At 38.0% G+C, this 24,414-nt stretch overlaps 1 long non-coding RNA gene across 1 annotated transcript; it reads right to left on the reverse strand.

Moving 5' to 3' along the window:
• Nucleotides 1-2,157: 2,157 nt before the first annotated feature.
• On the reverse strand, nucleotides 2,158-23,338 carry LOC122792482. The gene is made up of 2 exons (XR_006363320.1): nucleotides 23,241-23,338; nucleotides 2,158-2,595 (listed from the first exon to the last, which is right to left on the reverse strand). It is a non-coding gene; the product is annotated as an uncharacterized LOC122792482 (long non-coding RNA).
• Between the last annotated feature and the right edge of the window lie 1,076 nt (nucleotides 23,339-24,414).

Raw genomic sequence — 24,414 nt, forward strand, 5'->3', positions numbered from 1 at the left:
GATATGATATGACAAATAGAATCATACATTTGACTATGCCATATCAGATATATGCTTTCAAATTTTATAACTGCAAAAAATGAATTGCTAATGACATGCAGTATTGCAGTTAATATAATGTTAAAAAAATGTAATGTCTGTTATTGGGTATTGGTTCAGCCGATATACTCATTGCCTAATGCAATCCCCAAGAGCTATTGTAGCATGCATGTATGCTTGATATGAAAGATAAGGTATGCCTGCTCAAGATGATATAGAGTGATGGACTGAAAATACTTTCCCCAGGCCACTCTGTTGAGGGTTACTCTCTCCTGATGCACCTCATGTTTTTTTTTTCTATCTCTGGGGCAACTGTACAGTAGCAAACAGAAAAAAACATATATATGAAAGCATAATGAATAATTGTGTTGGCTGACTAGTTAATGCCATATCATACACAGGTTATGTGTTACTACACTTACACAATTGAGGGATGTTTGCAGTCTAAAATTAATCCTCTCGTTGACTCAGAAGGTCATACTTGCCCTTCTTCATGTTACTGTAGTGCTGACAACATAAATTCCCAGTGCATGGGATGTCAGTTACACTGGAGACAGATTTGACCACGCTATTCCAAGCCTTGGCCTTATAGTGAGATCTGGTACAATTCTCCAGCAACAGACACCAGATGTACCACTTCATGAGGGTTGTCACAAAAATCCTGGACTCCTCAACACCTTGTGGTCTAAATGGAACACCATGCCTACTGTTGCTAGCCATGTCTGCAGCAGTCTAGCTAGAAATATGTGTCTGAACTGAGACCCAATTCAGATCTCATGTGTATCAACTTGTGCTCAAAAATGCACAGCTTTGCCAACTGTATATGCACAATTGGAAGCACAGCAGTGGTTTGCCAGACACATTGGCACTAATTACATCCAAAAGCACAGAAGGTGAGAAATATGTCAGTGAGCTTTAGCCATGGTACTCAAACTACTGCCACACATTCCAATGTTAAACACTGAAATGCTTTATGCATTTGTTATAATCATGTTTATTTGGAGGAAAATGGTATGACTTGTACATATTAGTCTGTTTGGAGTTACAGACTAGTAAGGTTGAGTAGTACTACCTGGAAGTCAAACCCATGAGAAAAAGAAGAATGAAATAGTAAACTTTGCTTAGTAACTGTCACTGCACAGGACAGCTTTCTTTTTAACATGTTACTTACAGATTTACTAATTTAAGCACCTATGTCCCTTATGGACAGATGCTGCTTATAAATACTTGGCCCCCAATGTCTTATTTGGATGCAGGACATCATTAAGAAAGGCCCACTGGGTTGTTAGCCTGGTAAAATATATGAATCTATGAATCTATAACAATGGCTAGAGACATACTTAAGAGATGCCTGTGTGTGTGACTTTTAGTAGCCATGGGACTGCATTTCTATGTGAAAGGTGATATTTGTGGCTGTAAATACATTTCAGATGCATGGAGGTGCATAGCCTGAGTATTACATGTTAGGGCATGTTGCATACATACATCAAAAGACATTTTGCCCTTACCACATGCTTATGATAGGTGATGAGTTATGTTAATTATAGCAAAACTATTGTGCATATCATAATTTTGCAGACACATTCTTAATTAAATATCATCATTGTTATGTTTAACATACTTAATATATTTTATATTGGGCTTATATAGTAATCATTAAGGATCCATGTGTTGCAATAAACATAGTTATGATACTCATTTTATTTAGTGCTACATTTCTAAGCAACATGTTATGACAAATGGCATTCTGACCTCTTCTGGAAAAGTACCTGTGAAATTAATTCAAAATCTGCATCACCTGTCATCTTTATCTAAATTCAAGTATCTTACAACTTGTGCCACAGAGAAAGTTAGTTAAACGGTGCATTTCCTTCAATGAGTATTAGCCAGAATGTTGACGGCCATGCACTGGTGTCAAGTTGTTTGTACCATGAAAAGCAGATGAAATTAAATTTATCACTTTTTTCTTTGGCTGTAAACTCTACTGGTGTGCTGCTGAGTGGTGGGCAAATACAGAAGGTATTTAAAAACTGAAACCAATTGAAAGGAGAATTAAAATAACCAAAGTGTATATCTAGCACTGACTAAATCAAGAAAAGCATTACACTGACACATTCATTCTTCTCATATCCCCCTGCCACAGCAGAACTTTAATTTTTGTCATACATCATCAGGATTTTAGGCAACATGAAATAATAAGAAATAAAACAGGCAACTGGTCATATGATGTTAGCAATCCTAAGAATAGCTGACTTTCCAACAACAACACACTCATATACCAAAATATATGTCAATGTTTATTCAGACCATCCCCCCATGTAAATATATCAGCAAACTGGATTTAAACTCCAAATCACCTGTCTTTCTTTTTTAAAATCACTGCACGTATACCTTATGTCACAGGGAAAGTTAATGTACAGGTGCATTTTCTTCACTCAGTACTATCCAGAGTGCTGACAACTGCATACCAGTGCTGAGCTTGTTTGTGCTACCAAAGGTGGCCCACATTAAATGTTTCACTTCTTTTCTTCAGCCATGAACCATGTTTGCATGTTACTAAATGGAACAGAAATGCAAAAGGCATTATTATAAAAATTACCTTGTATTGCAGAAAAGCAGAGTAACATGCGTAATGGCTATTAGTAGTAAGGAACACTGCAGTTATAGCACTAGCATGACACATTCATCCTTTTCACATCTGACTGACATATCACCAGTAGCATTAGGTTGCACATCATCAGGATTTCATGTAATGGCATTTGTTCAAAAAGGGGACACACAGAGAATAATTGGAGGTCATTATTGGCACAGTATATAGAATTACTAATGACAAAAATGTTTACAGTAAAATGTGTTATTGTTGTCATTATGAGTAATTGTGGGATATGACTAAGTTCTCCAGCAGATATGACACATATGTCTACATTGCTCATGTTACTGCTTTTGTGCTGCACATATTTTTAATAATAATGCCAAGAGGTGAATTTACCACAACATCTTTGTAACGCCAATTCACATAGTGTACAGGTAAGATTTTAGCATTTATCACAGACTTTAGGTTGTTTATTTCATATACCACAGTGAATATCAATATTTATTCTGAATCCATTCATTAAAGATATCTGTAAACTTCATTTGAAACCTGCATTATGTGGCCTATTTTTGTAAACCCACTTCACATACACTTTGTATCACAGAGACAGATGTCATTTCTTCACTCAGTACTGTCCGCAATACTGCCAAAAGACCACACCAGTGCCAGTCTCCATTGTCCTACTGATGGGATTCCATATTAAATTCATCATTTTTTAACTTAGGATGTGAACTTTCCTCCACTGCTAGGCAAGAGCGGCTCGTGCTATAGGACTGCAGGACTGCAGCCCTCCCACCTAGAAAACAAAAAAGAAAAAGTGCAGGAAACACAGAAACAAAATAAAACATGTTACGATCGCCGCAATGTAATTCCCAGAAGTACTTCGTGCATGCACGGGAACACTCTCAGGCTGCTTTCTCAGCAGTCTGAGTAGGGGAAAGGCATCTCTGCCCCACAGATGCCCAGCAGTCTGTACAGTGGCGACAGCACAGAATGGATGTACTCTGGACTGCAGCAACAGGCTGGACCAATCGCATTTAACTAGCGTGGCAGCTAATGTCAGCAGCAGGCTGGACCAATCGCATTTAACGTGTGCAGCAGCTAACGTCATTAGCAAGGTTTGTTATCTACACAGGGCTCAATGGATATCGTACTACTGGACATGTGTTATGCTCGTTGTCTACAGGGCTCAATGGATGGATAACGTATGGTTGGGCAGGAGAGAGATGAAGGTGAGCTTCTAGTGTGTGTGTGTGTGTGTGTGTGTGTGTGTGTGTGTGTGTGTGTGTGTGTGTGTGTGTGTGTAGGAACTTCTGCTATTGGTATTGGAGAACAATATTTTCATAGGAGCAGAGTCTATATATAGACAGGCACAGGGGGTAGCCATGGGCACCCCTTGTGCCAACACTTATGCTAATCTAGTCCTTGCCCAATGGGAGAAAAACCACATATTGAGTAATGATGCATGGAAGGGATATATAAAGATGTATGTGCATTTTGTGGACGACGTCTTTATATTATGGAATGGAAATTTGAACATGTTACAAAAATTTGTGAGTTTTTTACATTCGACCACAACATTCTTTAGGTTCACTTTAAAAGCCTCCTTTGACTCTATAGATTTTTTGGATGTAAACTTAGCACAGAGTGTAGATGGTTTCACATCAAAACTATACAAGAAAGAATGTTGGAAGAACACGATACTGTCATATGATAGCATGCATCCATGTTATACATATTCAAATATTGTACAGGGGCAGGCGAGTAGGATCTCCAGGATATGTTTGGATAATGGTGATTATGATAAAGAACTAGCTACACTTAAGGGCTGTTTACAACAGAGGGGTTATCGGGAAGATAAAGTGGATAAGCTGATAAACACCAGCAAAGGCTTTAGGGAAAGCAAATATAAACCTTGGCTTAGATGCACTCCAGCCCTGATAGACAAAAATAAAAGACCCACAGTTGTAAGGAGTCCCCAGTTAATGTTTACCTACAGTAGCAACATAGGTGATATCTGTAATGTTGTACAGAATAACTGGAACATTCTGACTAGTGATGAAGGGCTGAGTGATATAGTAGGTTGTAGACCTAACTTCAGATATAGAAGAAACAAGAATCTGAAGGATTTGTTATGCAAAGAAAGGCTAAGTTGTCAAAATACATTGGCAACAATAACGACGGGCACATTCCCGTGTGGGAGGTGCAAAGCTTGTGGCCACATTAATAAGAAGACTAACTTTGAGCATCCTGTCACACATAGGCAATTTGTGTTAAAAGGGAGGGCTACCTGTCGAACGACGGATATAGTATATTTAGCTGAGTGTAGCCATTGCCCTAGTTTTTATGTAGAACTAGCCAGATGTTAAAGACTAGGATATTACAGCACCTATCTAGCATTAGGAATGGTGATGTGCATAATGCTTTGAGCAGACATGTGATGGATAATGCAACACACAAATTCACTTTCAGGGCTATAGTAAACATAAGGCTTACCACTAGAGGGGGTGATGTGAAGCATTTGACAGAATTAGCAGAATCCAGATGGATCATTGAGCTTATGGCCAATCGTACACCAGGTTTAAATGATGTGATACCTGTTAAGCCCACCCTTCAAAAAAGGCGGGCTTTTTACTGAATCCTATTGGATATGCACTAGTTTAAAAGAAGGGGTTGTTTTATTGTAATTTTATCTGATGAAGGGAGAAGTCCCGAAAGCGCTCATCTTGTGTTTATGTGCAATAAAGATTTTAAGGAATAGCAGTGTCCTTGCCACGTTTTTTGGTGCATATTTGATTTTGGAATCGTAGGCTGGACTTTGGTATAGTACTCAACTTTTTTGCTTTGTTTTCTGTTCCTGTTGTTGGAGTACTCTACATGCTATGGAAGGGAGGTTGAATGCAGAGGAAACTACCTCCACAGTTTTGCGAGGTGGAAGAGGAGAGACTGCTATGTGGAGCTACAAAAAATATACTGAAAGTGAGAACCCGCTTTTGAACTTGGGTTTTGCACTCCAAGGAGAAGGAAGAATGGAGCGACAAGTTCCAGCAGTAGTAGATAAAACTTTTGATGAAATGACTAGAGATCTGAGCTTTAAGGTAAGCAAGCTACAACGTTTACAATGGCAGAACTTTCATCTAGAGGCTTGCATAGATTATGGCATTGTTCCTAGAGGGATGAGGATCCTCTGTATGCCAGCACAGGGTGATCGTTATCCGGATTTACTGGCTAAGTGGCAATCATTAAACATCAACACTAGTTTCAAATACATGGAGTTGCTGAATGATTATTTTGCACCGGATATTGAAAAGCTGAAAAAAGAAGTAGCTGAGCTTCAGAGTAAGCTGGAAAAAGACTATGTAGATAGAAGGAGCATAGAACGCCTGCATCAGTTGTATGTCACTTTTGCTAATAATGATGAACGTTTGAAGAAGCAAAAACTGGGTAAAATACAGAGAGACTTTGAAGATTTTACCAAAGGTAATATCTTCGTTTGGCCCAGAACTAATGGAGTACAGTCGAACGATATTCAGCCCAATGGTAATGTACGCAGATGGGAGAAAGCACGCCAACAGGTTAGTGTGAGATGGAATGCTAGTACTGTTGTAATGCATCAGCAAGAGGCAGAAGTATTTCACGCAGACCCACCAGAACCATGTACAGTTAGCGAGCAGGTCCAGTTGACTTCGCCAGCGACATCGAAAGAATCTCTGCCAGATAGAGATGACAACAATTTGCGACCAGCAGAGCCCATTACCAACTCTGCTTCCATTACACATTCCACGGAAGTATCAACAGTAACCTGCGCTACAGCAGCTACGCCGATGGATGACTTACTATCAGGAGGAAGCAATATGGGGGCACGACCGAAAACACAACGGGGGAAACAGCATTTTTTGGAGATGCTGCCAGCACCTATGAAGAAAAAAGGTGCATGGAAAAGGTCGTTAAGCGAGGACCGGAGCGTGGACAAAAGGAGGAAAATGTTGGACTGACTAATAATGTGGACTTTGGTATTGTTTTTAATTTATCTACATATGTTTTAAATAATGATGAGTTAGCAGTACTTAACAAAGGGCTTACATTTGTGCCCAGCAATAGCAGTGTATATAATGAAATAATAATGGATATCATGCTTTTCTGTCGCAATGTAGCTCTGAAAATGATGTATGGGGATAATGATAGAGGTAATTTGACCTTAAAGAAACCGAGTAGTTTTGTACCACCACTTACACCCACCCTGAATTTGTTTGTTAGGGGATGTGAGCAAGATTTGATAAGATACTTCATTGAAGGAGATACCAGCAGATTTTACAATCTTACTCAAACACAGAGGACAGCATTGCAGAGTTTATGTAATAATACAGATTTAACAATAAAACCGGCGGATAAGGGTGGGGCGGTTGTTGTGCTAGATACAACCTGGTATAATAGTAGATTGAGAGAACTACTCCAAGACGAAAGCACATATACCCAGATTAATCCATTGGGTGTGAGACAAGCCATAGATAGGGTGCATCATGCCCTGCAAAGGCTGAAGTTTGAGATGAGAATTACTGATGATACTTTTGACTTTCTTTGGTTAGAAAAAGCAGTCACGCCTGTCTTCAAGGCACTCCCTAAGATTCATAAGTCCCTGGTTAACCCACCCTGAGACCCATAGTTTCAGGGAGGGTGGGTGACTGAGAATATCTCTATATGGTTGGAACATCAATTAAAACCCTATGTTGAAAAGATTGAGAATATTTTATTGGACACAGGTGACTTCTTGATGAAGTTGGGTAGGGTAGATGATATGGATAAGAAGGATAAGTTATTGATGGCCACCCTAGATATAAACAACTTATTCACAGTCATTAACAATGAATATGGAGTGGATATGTTAAGTACCCTCTTGAATGACCTAGGAGTTGCTGAGGTCAAGATTAGCCTAATAAAGGAACTTCTGCTATTGGTATTGGAGAACAATATTTTCATAGGAGCAGAGTCTATATATAGACAGGCACAGGGGGTAGCCATGGGCACCCCTTGTGCCAACACTTATGCTAATCTAGTCCTTGCCCAATGGGAGAAAAACCACACATTGAGTAATGATGCATGGAAGGGATATATAAAGATGTATGTGCGTTTTGTGGACGACGTCTTTATATTATGGAATGGAAATTTGAACATGTTACAGAAATTTGTGAGTTTTTTACATTCGACCACAACATTCTTTAGGTTCACTTTAAAAGCCTCCTTTGACTCTATAGATTTTTTGGATGTAAACTCAGCACAGAGTGTAGATGGTTTCACATCAAAACTATACAAGAAAGAATGTTGGAAGAACACGATACTGTCATATGATAGCATGCATCCACGTTATACATATTCAAATATTGTACAGGGGCAGGCGAGTAGGATCTCCAGGATATGTTTGGAAAATGGTGATTATGATAAAGAACTAGCTACACTTAAGGGCTGTTTACAACAGAGGGGTTATCGGGAAGATAAAGTGGATAAGCTGATAAACACCAGCAAAGGCTTTAGGGAAAGCAAATATAAACCTTGGCTTAGACGCACTCCAGCCCTGATAGACAAAAATAAAAGACCCACAGTTGTAAGGAGTCCCCAGTTAATGTTTACCTACAGTAGCAACATAGGTGATATCTGTAATGTTGTACAGAATAACTGGAACATTCTGACTAGTGATGAAGGGCTGAGTGATATAGTAGGTTGTAGAACTAACTTCAGATATAGAAGAAACAAGAATCTGAAGGATTTGTTATGCAAAGAAAGGCTAAGTTGTCAAAATACATTGGCAACAATAACGACGGGCACATTCTCGTGTGGGAGGTGCAAAGCTTGTGGCAACATTAATAAGAAGACTAACTTTGAGCATCCTGTCACACATAGGCAATTTGTGTTAAAAGGGAGGGCTACCTGTCGAACGATGGATATAGTATATTTAGCTGAGTGTAGCCATTGCCCTAGTTTTTATGTAGGGAAAACTAACCAGATGTTAAAGACTAGGATATTACAGCACCTATCTAGCATTAGGAATGGGAATGTGCATAATGCTTTGAGCAGACATGTGATGGATAATGCAACACACAAATTCACTTTCAGGGCTATAGTAAACATAAGGCTTACCACTAGAGGGGGTGATGTGAAGCATTTGACAGAATTAGCAGAATCCAGATGGATCATTGAGCTTATGGCCAATCGTACACCAGGTTTAAATGATGTGATACCTGTTAAGCCCACCCTTCAAAAAAGGCGGGCTTTTTACTGAATCCTATTGGATATGCACTAGTTTAAAAGAAGGGGTTGTTTTATTGTAATTTTATCTGATGAAGGGAGAAGTCCCGAAAGCGCTCATCTTGTGTTTATGTGCAATAAAGATTTTAAGGAATAGCAGTGTCCTTGCCACGTTTTTTGGTGCATTTTTGATTTTGGAATCGTAGGCTGGACTTTGGTATAGTACTCAACTTTTTTGCTTTGTTTACTAAAGATATGTATTTAGCTTTGTTAAGAGGGACTGTATGGAAATGCTAAAAATTTAGGATATACATCTTGGCATTGGAGTAAAAGTACATGTTCAAGCTTTTGTGGGCTAGAGTTAGATTTAGGGCCAGGGAAGGGAACAAATCTTGTGCTATGCATGTGTTTTTGTATGTGCGAAATATGTGTACACACTTTATTTAATGGCATCGCTAAATAAAGCTATTGTGTAGAGTTTGGATTGGATCAGTGCACGACTAGGGTGGGCAGGATTCAGATAAACATATTCAGCAAGGATTGTGTGGTTTCCAGTCTTATTTCACTTTTTTCTAAAAGTGAATTGCTGTTTTGAAGACCTAGGTTATAAATCAGAACAATTTCGCTGCAAGTTGTCTGAAGAAATTATGAATGCTATAAGAAAAAAAAAAAGCATGTAAATAAATAGGTTGCAACTGTGCCACTGCATGACATATAGAATGCAGTACATATGTTGACTGCTGTAAGTAGCCATTATTTTTTCTGCACTGTCATTCCTTTACTGCCCAGTTTATACTGATGCATAAACCTCTTTTCAGTTTTATGGACTGTAATGTATGAAGTATGTCAATTCCCTGAAGTAGTAGGTCTTGCATTTAAATGACACTGCACAGGGCTTTTTATACTGAGAACAATATAATGCATGCATTATAAAGTGATACAATTGCAACAAATGCAATATGGTGGCAGATGTTTTAGTCAGGAACTATGCAGTTTACAGAGTTTTTTTTTTTTTTTTTTTTTTTAAGAGACATCCACTGGAATTGCATTTGTTTGTTGTTGTGGTCTATTTCTGAAATCAGGTTGCACCCTACCCATCAGACCCGGAATCTTTTGCTTTTTTTCCTTTTGATAAGAGTCCGCAGCTTCAACGTATTTTTTGTTACTGTTACAGCTATTCCAAATGAAACTTGTTTCAGCATTTCTCTGGGTATATTGTTATTATTGGGTAAGATTTGATATAGAAATAAACTAATCATGCACAGCACTGGAAATAAAGCAAAAGCAGCCTGCCTTTATTCTTGTGTATCCAACAATTCTGCAAGAGGCACAGCACTGAAAAGGAATTATAGTAAATAAAACACAGTATGTCTTTAAAATATAAATAAATGCGTACTGGCATTTAAAGTGTCTGATAAAAAGCAGACAAGTTCTGCCTTGCATTTTCATATATGAAAGTCAGTAGCATATCTCCAGGGATTTAATATATTTGGATTTATGCCTTTATTCCGTATTCCTCCTTACCTTATTAGCAAGACAGGCAGATTATACAAAGAAAGTTATTTTAGATAAAGAATGGGGTTAAGATATGTATTGCATTTTGATATCTATACAAAACAAGTATATTTTCTGTAATTCTTTTTTCCAAAGTTGCAGGTAAAAATGTATATACTGTATCTATGCATTACTTTTGATAGCTATATACCTGAGTACAGGGGTACAACAATATTGCCTGTGCCCATTTCTCAAAAACAATGTATAGTCCATATCAATGGGAGTGTGTTTAGCTATGTGCACCTATGTCCGATATCCTTATTTATATATGTTTTCATAGTATTTATATATGTACATTCAGTTGTATTTGTCTAAATGTGTGTATCTAAATGTGCATGTTTATACGTTTACCTTCATTTATGTTTTTGATGTGTTGTGCTGATTTTGAAGATCTAAGCATCATGCCTATTTTCAATGGAGATCGTGGAAGTCATGGGTGACATTTATATAAGTTAGGATAAATTTGTGTAGAACTTAAGGGAAATTCTCCTGCTATTATTCATGTAAATACAAATACAAGCAAGTAACCTCTGTATTTCTACCACCTTAATCTTGATCTTTTTAGAACTTTATCTATAAATAGAGGTAATACATTGAACGTTGCAAAGGCAGCTTGAAACACCCATTGCTAATCCAAGCAATGATGCCTGACAGAGTGGATGTTACAGTCCCCAGTGGTGTTGTGAGATCTGATATTAGAGGCTGAGGACCTCTCCACTTCTGGAATGTCCATTATTTCTCTCTCAAGTCTACCCTGAAGGACATTATTGAGCTTAGATAATGGTACATCAATTAAATTGTTTTGTATTTGTTTTATTATTATTTATTTATTATTTATTTATTTGAAGTTTGTTTGCCAGGATGGTCCATTGGGCTGAATGAGCCCATTTTCAGTGGAGTCCTGGGGAGAAAAGCTCCATAGATACAATATAAAGTATAAAAGTTTGAAATAAAATAACAGTCTGTTAAATTACCAGAAGAGTACATATAAGCACAAGTAAATGTTAATACAACTGGAATACAAAGAAGAGCCAAATGCAACAATTCATATAAATTTATAATTTTTAATCTCTATATTCACTAGAAAAGATGTTAAATTAAAGACAATAGTTAGTAGGTATGTACAGAAGATATTAAATATAAGTGGTTGTTTACAGTGTGTATGTTCCCATAGCGGGGATGTGATTGTAGACTAATGGGGTAAGGCAGCAGCTGGGGATGTTATGCAGGATGGGAACATGAGCATTCCCAGAGAGATGATAAATGTGAGTGGGGGAGAGTTTTAAGGATGGGGAGGCTGCTGGTGCTGCGGATATGAGGTGGGAGGGAGCTCCAGCGACGGGCAAGGGAAAAGGAGAGTAAGAGTTTGCCTGCTGGACGGGCAGGTTTGTGGAGTTCAATTAGGTTCTGAGTGCTGGTTCTTAGGGGTCTGCTAGGTTGGTGCATGGTGAAGGTTGAGGCGAGCGAGGGGCAGAGTGAGGGCTTGAAAATGAGCTTATGAGCATGAGTTAGTTGAGTGTAGATAAGGTAGTTGGGAAGCTCTAGCCAGTTTAGTTTGTGGAGGGCAGTACAGTGATGGGAGGAGGATCTGTGCCCAGTGGTGAATTTGTTGATTTTGTTGTAGCAGGAGGAGAGTTTTGTTTTGATAGAGGATTGTAGGTTGGTTAAGAGTGGGGCACCATAAAGGAGAGAAGGGATGAGGTATGTGGTAGAGAGGAGGAGTCTAGTGGGTGGGGAGAGGAAGCAAATATACCAAATTTCTGATGTGTTTTTTTAATGTTTGTTTGTATATGGGAATCAAATTTAAGCTGATTATCGATGAGAGCTCCTAACAGTTTAGCACTGAAAAAAATTTCAAGGGATGTGTTGTTGTGACTGGTTATGAGGAAGGAATTTATGTTGATAGTTATGCTTTTGGATGGTGTGAATTAACATGAGTTTGGTTTTTGATGGATTGAGAGCTATCTGGTTATCATGCATCCATTTTTCAGTGGTTGAGAAGACATCTTGAGTTAGTTTTATAAGGGAAGGAATGGAGTTAGCAGCACAGATAATTGTTGAATCGTCTGCATATTGGACTATTTTACCATTTGGGATATTGTGGTGGAAGTCATTAATGAAAATGTTGAACAGTAAGGGACCTAATATGGAACCCTGGGGAACACCAGTGACAGTGTTGGGGAATGAGGAAGTAGATTTCTCCCATTTGACAGATTGTTGCCTGATGGAAAGATAACTGGTAAACCAGTTGATACAAGAGGGTGAAAGATGTAGGTTAGAGAGTTTGGTCAGCAGGAGGGAGTGGGAGATAGTATTGAAAGCCTTAGAAAGGCCTAGGAGGAGGGTGGAGACAATGCAGTTGGAGTCTCTGGCTTTATTTACAGTTTCAAGGAGAGTAGTGCAGTAGAAGTGCTGTGACCGGGTCTGAATCCATGTTGTGTTGGGGTTAGTAGGTGACTGTCGGTGAGGTATGGTAATAGTTGTATGTGGCTACATTTTTCAAGTAGTTTAGAAATGGGAGATAAGATGACAATAGGTCTAAAGTTGGAGATGTTATTATTGTTTCCTTTGTGGAGGTGAGTACTGTAGGCTTTTTTCCAAATTTGGGGTACATAACCTTCTTGGATTGACCGGTTTATAAGTATACAGATGAGGAACAATGGCTTCAGCAGCTGTCTTTAGGAATAAGGAAGGGATATTATCAGGGGCATTAGAGCAAGGTTTTAATTTTTGAAGGAATTTTTTTATAGTAGATACAGGTATGTGTTTGAGAGAGAAGAGAGGGAGGTGGGAGGTGGAAGAACCTGAGGAGGAGGGGTAGTGGGAATTGTATATTAGTATATACAAATTTTTCATATTTTTAATGTAGAATAGTTCCATCACCTAAAGTTTCAAAGTTGCTGTAGCACATGCCGAGGAAGTATTTTACATAATAATGTCTATACACAGACATACATTCAAGCATGCAGAGTCACAGATACACAAGTATACACAGAAGGTTGCAAACAAAAGTGTACACTCAAGTAGGGAGACTTATTCACATATACATACAAACAGGCACACACACACACACACACACACACACACAGACACACACACACACACACACACACACACACACACACACACACACACACACACACACACACACGCACACTAAATGTCTTTTTGCCATCAAATAAAGAAATATAAAAATAACAACACTTGTAGTCTAACATATCAGTTCATAAATACTAGGCAAACAATCTGCAGACCATTATAAGCCAAGACAAAAAATCCTATTCAAATGTTATCTCTGGCCTCAAAGAGGGCAAGACAATATAGACCATGGGAGAATTTGAGGGTACCCATCCAATTATCTACGTTTACTTTGAAACTGGCAAGGGTATGCTGTGTTTGACGTGTAGTGGAAGTTTATAAAATAATTGAGTAAAATGTTAGGATATGAATCTATCACTCCAATGTGCGTTGTTTATCTGCTGATGAAGGTCCAGTTTTGTTACCTGAGTATTTGAGGTTCCATTAGTTCTGTGAAGGAATAAGAGGTCAATTAGGGTTAGATCTTTCATGGCTCAAAAGACTGCACATAGATCCCTGCAGATCAGTCTGTAATAGAATGAGTTCAGAGAAAGGGTTGAGAGTCTCTCCTGATAACTGAGATTTTTGAGGCCACTGATCTTTTTTAGTCATCTGTTTTGTGAAATATTTACACAAATACAAGCCACATGGTATGCTATATTCAATAGTGCTTCTATTAAGATACGAGTAAAGGGGAATTGAGACTTTCTGGGTCTAGTAGAGATACCCTTAAAAATTAGATGAGTTAGATAAAAGGTTTTCTGAACTATTGTGGAGGCATCATGACTATGATAAGAAATTATCCAGAAGAGTGCCTAAATCCCTTAGAACAGGCACTAATCTGAGGGATGCATCACCTATATGGTATGTGAAACTGTTTTGTTTACCAAAATGAACTATGCTGCACTTTTTTATATTTAATTTGAGAGCATTATCTTTGTGCCATTTGTTAACATGGTCTAACCCATGCTGGAACAGTTATGATTCAGTTGTAGATTGAATAGCAACACTGAACTTACAGTTATTTACAAACTTAGTTAAGTATAGCCCTGTGGTAAGCCACTGGTATTTTTTGTTTGTTTGTTTGTTTTTAGTAGTGGCATCTGCAACTCTAACTACATGGGTTCTGTCAGAAAACCAGTTAGCTATCCACTGCATAATATAAGGCTATTTTCATTTTTACATATCTGTCAATAATGCCTACATGGCAAATAGTGTCAAAGACCTGGGATAGGTCTAGATATGTTTTATGACTACTTAAACACAATCCACTGTTTTGGTTACTTCTTCAAAGACATTAACGAGGTTAAAGAGGCAGGACCTGCCTTTGACAACCCCAAATTGATGAGAGCCCAAGGTTAAGGGATTTTCAATGTCCAAGTTAATGAAGTCTGAAATAATGCGTTCCATAGCTTTTTATTTGAGGCTAGTGAGACTAAAGGGTCTGTAGTTTCCGTGGTTTGTGATTGGGCTACCCTTGTGTAATGGCATTACATTGTCTGTTTTCCAGGCTTCAGGAGTCTAAATAGTGGAGAGGCTTATATTAAACAAGTTAGCAGTTCAGAAGGGCCATATTTGGCACTGATAATCATGAAATCAGGTACATTACCAGGGTCCATGGATGAAGTATTCTTAGTTTTTGAGAGGGCTGCGAGAACTTGTTCTATAGTAATTGAAGGGGGTGGCTAGGATTGTAGAACCTGTGGAATAACAACTACTGATGGTGGAGTAAAATTGGCAATAACTGTTAGTTAGCCTATTAGTTAAAGAAAGATTTGTAGATACTTTTGGTTTCAGTGACTATTTTAAGTTCATTCTCATCTCTGAGATTCCTAATGGTAGCCTGAAGCTCTCCGTTAATTTGCTTAAGCATACTCTTAAGGTAGGTAGAATGAAACCTCTTAAGCATTAAGCACTTCCTTTCTGATGTCATATAATGCATTTATATGTCACCACAGGGGGTTGTTTTCAAAGTTCTCATTATACTTGATGCAGATAGAGACTACCTTATCAATACAACTATTTATGTGGGAGTGGAAGTCAAAGGCAGATGTAACAGCCTAAGCAATGGGATCCTTAGGAGGAGGATCACAAAAGAATGTATTTAAGTCATTAAGTAATTGAAGAAGGTTTGGTCTTGAGAAGTCCCTAAATACAGAACCATTTACAGGGGAAATATCGTCAGTTTTAAAGAAAAGGTCACCAAATTATTATCTGATTTAACAAGACATGATAATACGTACAGAGGTTTGTAACTAATGGCCATATCTGTGAGGACTAGATCCAGGATCTTGGGGTTCCTACTAGGATAGCTATCTATCTGTGAAAGACATTTAGCATTTGTAATGTCAAGGAACTACTGGGCATGCCGAGCATTTGCAGTGTAGGTCAGCCAGTTTATTAATGGATAGTTGAAGTCCACAAGTAGAAAAGTATTGGCTTTAATGAGAATTTCAACCAATGTGCTAAGGTAATTATCATGCTCAGAAGGAGACATAAAGGGTGTTCTTTAGTTAGCTCTAAAGTGGTAATTAGTCTTGTTTGTGATTTGGATTTCTTGATGTTAACTGATGTGTCCCAAAGAATCTCTCATGATGATGATATTCTTGACAAAAATTGATACTACCCTATGAATGTCAGTAGGTCTGAAGATAAATTTACATATTATACCAGGAAGATAAGGACTGCTTTCATTGCTCTGAAGCCATGCTTCTGTCACCACACATATATAAATATGTGGTACATGATAGTACTGCATAGCAATCTTTGGGGTACTTTAAGAAGGATACAGTTATTGTTGGCTCCTTACTACTATAGTTTTCCTATCCCTTGGTCTATCTTTGTATCACAAAAAACGTTATTTCATTCTTCCCCTACACATACATTTTGTTTATAATTTAATGCTTATTTCAATACCTACATTAAGGTTGCAGTTTCTGTTGATCAGCAAGCTGGTGGTATATCCTCTGACCTTTTCTGATACTTATTTCTGAGTGTTTTTCTTCTAGTTGGGCACACCGACTTCATAATTTCAAGCAAGATATTTAAAAAAAACTTTCACTTTTCATCTGTTGATGCTTGAAAAACATGTTCTCCTGGCCAAATCTTGATTTTGTGTGTAAGCTTTCTAATACTATTTCTATCAAAAAATCTAGTTTTTGTTCATTAATCTTGTTGAAGTTTGTAAAGCTCTTTATATCTTGAGCAGGAATAGCTGAGTATAAATTGTAATTGGAACTGCAGTACAAGAAGTGGTTTGAGTTTAATGCTGCTTGTTCTTTTATACTTAATTTTGACTGGCATTCCAGTAATGTATTTAAAAAGTAATTTATTTTTTCATGCCTCACAACCTTTTTCTTTCCATCTAGACATTAAGTAAGCTGTCATGCAGCCAATGCATTGAAATATATTTTTTCTTCTCCACTTCATTTTTGTCTTGATTGTACTCTTATAATGATGATTTGGTACCCAGAGCAGAATATTTAATTAAAGTCACAGTTTTTGTGGTTTTGAGCACAGCTTTGCCCCTTTCTAGTTGCCCTCACCCATTCAGCTGTCTCCTGCAGCCCCCTTTGATTTGAAGTCACCAGCTGCTCCTGCTGCTAGGGACCACTGTTCGTCAAGTGTGCAAAACCAAAGGTGTGCAAAGGATGAAGAGAGAAAAAACATTATGAAACAGGTAGTTAAAATGTACATCTCTGACGTTTCCTCAACTTTGTTGGGTTGCAATATGAACATGTGCTCCTTAAACATCAATACATTCACATGAACAGCGCATTCTCTGGATTTGAACCAGGGCATTAACAACACACACTTGAGATTACTGTCATTATTTTCCAGAGACACAGAAGAAAAAGTAGATTACATATATTAAATATATGACATTACACTGATTCACATTAAAGGCTCAACAGGACCAAGTTCTGAAATGTGTCCCTTTTAATTTGCAAGTAGATGTGTTGATGAATGGTATATTAAAAACAGTTACACTAATATTTCCTCACACAGTATAAGATATTTGCAGCACTGCAGCTGTTTTCTTCTCTTTATTTTGAGATCATCATCCCTTGTTTATGATTTTCTAACAACAATGAAATTTAATTTTTTGATATCTGCTTCAATGATAATGTACTTCCTTAGACTTACAGCCATATATTTACTCAGAGGCACAATGTGTGGTCACAAACAATTCAAAAAATTAGGAATGCTGTTTTCCTAAGTAGTCAGTGTAATCCCAGACTTTCATGTAAATCGCTTCTCCCTGGCATACATACCCTTGTTATGTGTTCATCAATGAAGCGTGATTAAACAACAATGATCAGAAACCAGTTTGAGTATAAATGTTTTACCTTCACTAGTATTGTAATTAAAACAGGTTGGAGGTATCATGAAAGGGATTAAAGACTGATACAAGAACTGTAGTTATTACATGTTTGATGTTAGCATTAATATTGTAGCTTGTGTAACCATGACAATAAAGACAACCCCGGAACAGATTACTATTACTCAAGTATGTAGACTACCAGTGTCTAGTGCTGATGACCTAGAGAAATGCACCAATTTCTCACATGAAGCACAGAAAGGAAATGACAATAGTTGGGGACCTGGATTTTCCAGACATAGCTAGGAATAATCTTTGTTATATAATAATAGTAAGAACCCAGGCACTGAGGATGCACAAGCCAGTACATTTCTTCATGCTGGTCCCAAGCCCTGATAAATGGGGAGGGTTACATCAGGAAGGGCATCCAGTGCAAAAGCTTTGTAAATGACATATACAGGCAACAATACAGAATTCCTTATCAGTTTGCTCGAGGCCTGGGTTAACAACGACTGCTACCAGTACTGTTAGCCAACAGGGTGTTGGTGGAAATTGGGCTATGTTGGCCGAAGGAGAAGGAGAAGAAGATGGGGCAGACATGTTTAAAGGCAGGAAGAGAGGATGAAGGTCAGGAGAGTGGTACTGAGGGTAGGAACTTTGAACGTTGGTAGTATGACTGGTACAGGGAGAGAGCTAGCTGATATGATGGAGAGAAGGAAGGCTGATATATTGTATGTGCAAGACACCAGATGGAAGGGAAGTAAGACCAGGTTTATCGGAGGTGGGTTCAAATTGTTCTATCATGGTGTGGATGGGAGGAGAAATGGGGTATGGGTTATCCTGAAGGAACAGCATGCCAAGAGTGTTTTGGAGGTGAAAAGAGTGTCAGACAGAGTGATGTTTATGAAGCTGGAAATTGATGGTATGATGATGAGTGTTGTTAGTGCATATGCTCTGCAAGTTGATGGTGTGATGGATGAGAAATAAAAATTTTGGAGTGAGTGGATGAAGTGGTGTCAGTCTGTCCAAAGGTGAAAGACTGGTGATTGGAGTGGATTTCAATGCGCATGTTGATGAAGGGAACATAGGGGATGATGAAGTGATAGGTAGGTATGATGTTAATGAGAGGAATGCAGAAGGTCAGATGGTAGTGGATTTTGTGAAAAGAAAGGGCATGGCTATAGTGAATACATATTTTAAGAAGAGGGAGGAGCATAGGGTGACATACAAGAGTGGAGGAAGATGCACACGTGGATTATATGCTTTGCAGGAGGACCAATTTTAAGAAGATTGGAGACTGTAAAGTGTTTACAGGGAAAGCGTAGTTATGCAGCATAGGATGGGGATCTGCAGGATGACATTGTTGATCAAGAAAAGAAGGAGGACTGTAAGGACACTGCCAAGGATCAAATGGTGGAAGTTGAAAAAGGGTGATTGTGAAATGCAGTTCAGGGAACAGTTAAGACAGGCACTGGGTGGCAGTGAAGAGTTACCAGATAGCTGGGTAACTACAGCAGAGATGGTAAGGAAGATGGCTAGAAAGGTGCTTGGTGTGACATCTGGACAGATGAAGGAGGACAAGGAGACCTGGTGGTGGAATAAGGAAGTACAGAAGAGTATACAGAGAAAGAGGTTGGTGAAAAAGAAGTGGGATTGTCAGAGAGATGAAAAAAGTAGACAGGAGTATAAAGAGATGAGATGTATGACAAAGAGAGAGGTGGCGATGGCTAAGGATAAGGCATATGGAGAGTTGTATGAAAGGTTGGACACAAAGGAGGGAGAAAAGACCTGTACCGATTGGCTAGACAGAAGGACCAAGCTGGGAAAGGTGTGCAGCAGGTAAAGATGATAAAGGAAAATGAGGAAAATGTACTCACAAGCAAGGAGAGTGTGTTGGGCAGATGGAAAGAGTACTTTGAGGGGCTGATGAATGAAGAGAATGAGAAAGAGAAGGTTGGTTGATGTGGGGATACTGTATTAGGAAGTGCAGCAGATTAGCAAGGAGGAAGTAAGGACAGCTATGAAGAGGATGAAGAATCTAAAGGCTGTTGGTCCAGATGACATATCTGTGGAAGCATGGAGGTGTTTAGGAGAGATAGCAGTGGAGTTTTTAACCAGCATGTTTAATGGAATCTTGGAAAGTGAGAGGATACTTGAGGAGTGAAGAAGAATTGTTTTGATAGTGATGTATAAGAATACGGGTGATGTGCAGAGATGTAGTAACTACAGAGGGATAATATTGATCAGTCACAGCCTGAAGTTATGGGAAAGGGTATTGGAAGCTAGGTTAAGAAAGGAGGTGATGATTAGTGATCAGCAGTATGGTTTCATGCTGGGAAAGAGCACTACAGAAGCAATGTTTGCTCTGAGGGTGCTGATGGAGAAGTATAGAGAAGGTCAGAAGGAGTTGCATTGTGTCTTTGTGGACTTATAGAAAGCATATGACAGGGTGCCTAGAGAAGAGTTGTGGTATTGTATGAGGAAGTCGGGAGTAGCAGAGAAGTATGTACTAGTGGTACAGGATATGTACGAGGGTAGTGTGAAAGTGGTGAGGTCTGCAGTAGGAGTGATGGATGCATTTAAGATGAATGTGGGATTACATCAAGGATTGGCTCTGAGCCCTTTTGTATTTGCAATGGTAGTGGACAGGTTGACAGACAAGATCAGACAGGAGTCTCTATGGACTATAATGTTTGCTGATGACATTGTGATCTGAAGTGAAAATAGGGAACAGGTTGAGGAGACCCTGGAGAGGTGGAGATATGTCTTAGAGAGGACAGGAATGAAGGTCAGCAGGACTAATAGAGAATATATGTGTATGAATGAGGAAGAGGATAGAGGAATAGTGAGGATGCAGGGAGTAGAGTTGGCAAAGGTGGATGAATTTAAATACTTGGGGTCATCAATTCAGAGTAATGGTGAGTGTGGAAGAGAGGTGAAGAAAAGAGTACAGGCAGGGTGGAGTGGATAAGAGTGTCAGGAGTTATATGTGGCAGACAGGTACCAGTAAGAGTGAAAGGGAAGGCCTACAAGAGGGTAGTGAGACCAGCTATGTTAAATGGGTTGGAGACAGTGACATTCACAAAAAGGCAGGAGTCAGAGCTGGAGGTGGCAGACTTAAAAATTGTAAGATTTGCATTGGGTGTGATGAGGATGGACAGGATTAAGAATCAGTATATTAGAGGGTCAGGTCAGGATGGATGGTTTAGAGACAAAGCCAGAGAGACGAGATTGCATTGGTTTGGACATGTGCTGAGGAGGGATGCTGGATATATTGGGAAAAGGATGTTAAGGAAGGAGCTGCCAGGTAAGAGGAAAAGAGGAAGGCCTACGATAAGGTTTGTAGATGTGGTGAGAGTTCTGGTGGTTGGTGTGACAGAGCAAGCTGCAGAGGACAGGAAAATGGAAACAGATGATCCACTGAGGTGACCCCCTAACAGGAACAGCCAAAAGAAGAAGAAGATATAATAATAATAAGGAAAATGCATTTATAAGAAAAACTATTTTTGCAGATTATAACCCAGTTTACCAGGGAAATGAACCTACTAGATATTGTTTTCATTCCCAAGGATATGATTGTTATTTCATATCAGTTTTGCCATCTTTCATGGCACTGATAATGGAGTCATAAATATTAAACTTTCGCTAGATAACTCTGTGACACTTAAATCTCAACCAATATACGGACAGTTAATAACAGACTACATGAAAGCAAATAATTCTTTATGTAGAGCTAGTTGCATGGATGCAATCAGTGATAAGACAATGGAAGGAATGTGGCACAATTTGAAAGGAAGATAATCTGAATACAAAAACAAATTGGAAAATATATAAAATAAGGATCTCAGTAAACAAGGCCATGATGATGGTTTACCAAGACAGCATGATACTTAAATCAGAGATTAAAAATATAAGAAATGGAAATAAGGTTGAACTATAACTTTGATAATTGAAATAAATAAACTGGAAAGACTGAACATTGTGTGAGAGACAATCCAGAAAAAAAATGGAGAACATTTATATAAAGGTATTTAGAGTAATAATAAATAAATAAATAAATATATATATATATATATATATATATATATATATATATATATATATAATGTGGAAAGAAGAAAGGCATGCATATTCATAAACTATGTATAGAAAATGTATTCTCAAACACAGCAGATTGCTGATTATTTGCAAGATAAAATATACAAAATAGTTTGGATCTACAAAGGGGTGGATATTTGGGCCAGTAACATCTGGATAACTGCAGATACTGAAAATAAATTAAGTTCTGTTGAAAAAGTAATATGCAAACTGGTCCCAAGCAAAGCACAGAGAGGACATATAATTAATAATAATGACCCAAGAACTTACAGTAGTATTGCATCTCTTATTTTCCCTGGATCATCTTCCTCAATATTGAAGGCTTGTACTTGTTAAACCATTCTTTAAGTAAAAAGGGAATAGGGACAAACCCCAAATCATTTAGCCCCATAAGTTATCTCTTTTATTGTAGAAAAATAATGACAGAAGCAATTTTGAGTAAATGATTGTCAGAACTGGAAAGTTTGGGATATAATGCCATATATAAGCATGCACTTGTCAAAAACAGGTGTAAAACTACCTCTGATCAGCTGTTCTATAATAATATAATAACACTATTAACTACGAGTGTGGTGTAAGGTAATTTATGTAGACCTGTCTTTAGCCTTTTATAGGATCATACACAAAACACTGATCATTTAATTAGACAGCTGCATGGCATACAAGCAGCATGTGACAAGTATCATAGAGCAATTAGACAGGTGACAAGTCAGGGTTGTAATTAGGGTGGCCTGCACGGCTCTATCTTTGAGCAATACTTGTATAGATAATCTCTTTCTGATTTATCTTTTTCATCTGAAAATAATTTGACTAAATTGACCTGCTAGGCATGGGGGTAATATTATGCTAATTAAAACATCAAACACTAAGTGTATGAGATTTGAGGGATGTAGACAGAGCAGTGAATACTTAATAAACAGCACAGTAATTGAAATTGTGGTTCCATTTAAGGGTCTGTATATAGCCAAAACACACAAAAAAAAAACAGCTAAAAGAATTAATACTTTAATGGCACAACTCAGAATTCACACAAGTACTTCATCAGACAATAATCACTGCTCACATTAACAGAGTCACTTATATAACGTCATATCATCACATGATCATCCTCAACAAATAAAAACAATTAATGCTTCACTCCCTTACATTTTAATATGGACTTAATTGAGGCAGTATCATTCAAGCCTGGCTTTAAATCTACCTTAAACATTGTTGTCCATCTGTATTCCTCTTTTTCAGTTAAAGTTTTTACATCGCCACCTCTTGTCAATAGTTTCATTACATATAAAACATCGAATTTAAAACCATGTACACTACCTTATTTCTTAATGTGATTAGATAATGCAGTTGTCTCATTCTGTCTTCTTATGTCTGATAGATGTTGACATTTCTGTTTTTTTCCTTTTCCTTTAGCGTTCCCTATATAAAAAGCATGACAAAGATCACAAAGTGCAATGTATATAACATGTGTACTATCACATCAGCAAAACTCAATAACATGAATTAAATGTTCAACCTAGGGTGAATAAAACTACTGTTCCTATATATATATATATATATATATATATATATATATATATATATATACATACACATACATACAGTGGATATAAAAAGTGCAGACGCCCTCTGTTAAAATGCCACGTTTTTCTGATATAAAAAATGAGACCACAATAAATCATTTCAAAACTTTTCACACCTTTAATGTGACCTATAACCTGTACAATTCAATTGAAAAACAAACAAATCTGTTAGGGGAAAAATATAAAAAATAAAAAATGTACAATATGCTGGTTGCATACGTGTGCACACCCTTAAACTAATACTTTGTTGTGTGTGCACACCCTTAAACTAATACTTTGTTGAATCGCCTTTTGATTTAATTACAGCATTCAGTCTTCTTGTTTACACACCTGCCATCAACTAAAGAGACTCTGATTAACCCCAAATAAAGTTCAGCTGTCCTAGTAGGATTTTCCTGACATTTACTCAGTTGCCTACTACAGCAAAAGCCACGGTTCACAGAGAGCTTACAAAGCATCAAAGGGATCTCATTGTTGAAAGATATCAGTCCAGAGAAGGGTACAAAAACATTTCCACAGCATTAGATATACCATGGAACACACTGAAGACAGTCATCAAAAAGTGGAGAAAATATGGGACAAAACTGATGTTGCAAAGAACTGGACGTCCCTCCACAATTGATGAAAAGACGATGAAAACTGGTCAAGGAGGCTCCCAAGAGATATACAGCAAAGCTGAAGGAGCTGCAGGAATTTTGGCAAGTACTGGTTGTGTACTACATGTGACATCAGTCTCCATTATTCTCCATATGTCTGGACTATGGGGTAGGGTTGCAAGGCGGGAGCCTTTTCTTACACAGAAAAACATCCAAGCCTAGCTAGAATTTGCAAAACAATATATCATGTCTCAAAATCATATGAGAAAATGTGTTATGGTCTGATGAGACCAAGGCCGAACTTTTTAGCCA

Source organism: Protopterus annectens, chromosome 1.part2 (assembly GCF_019279795.1).
Source record: "Protopterus annectens isolate FY-2018-M chromosome 1.part2, PAN1.0, whole genome shotgun sequence".
NCBI classification, from domain to species: Eukaryota; Metazoa; Chordata; order Ceratodontiformes; family Protopteridae; genus Protopterus; species Protopterus annectens.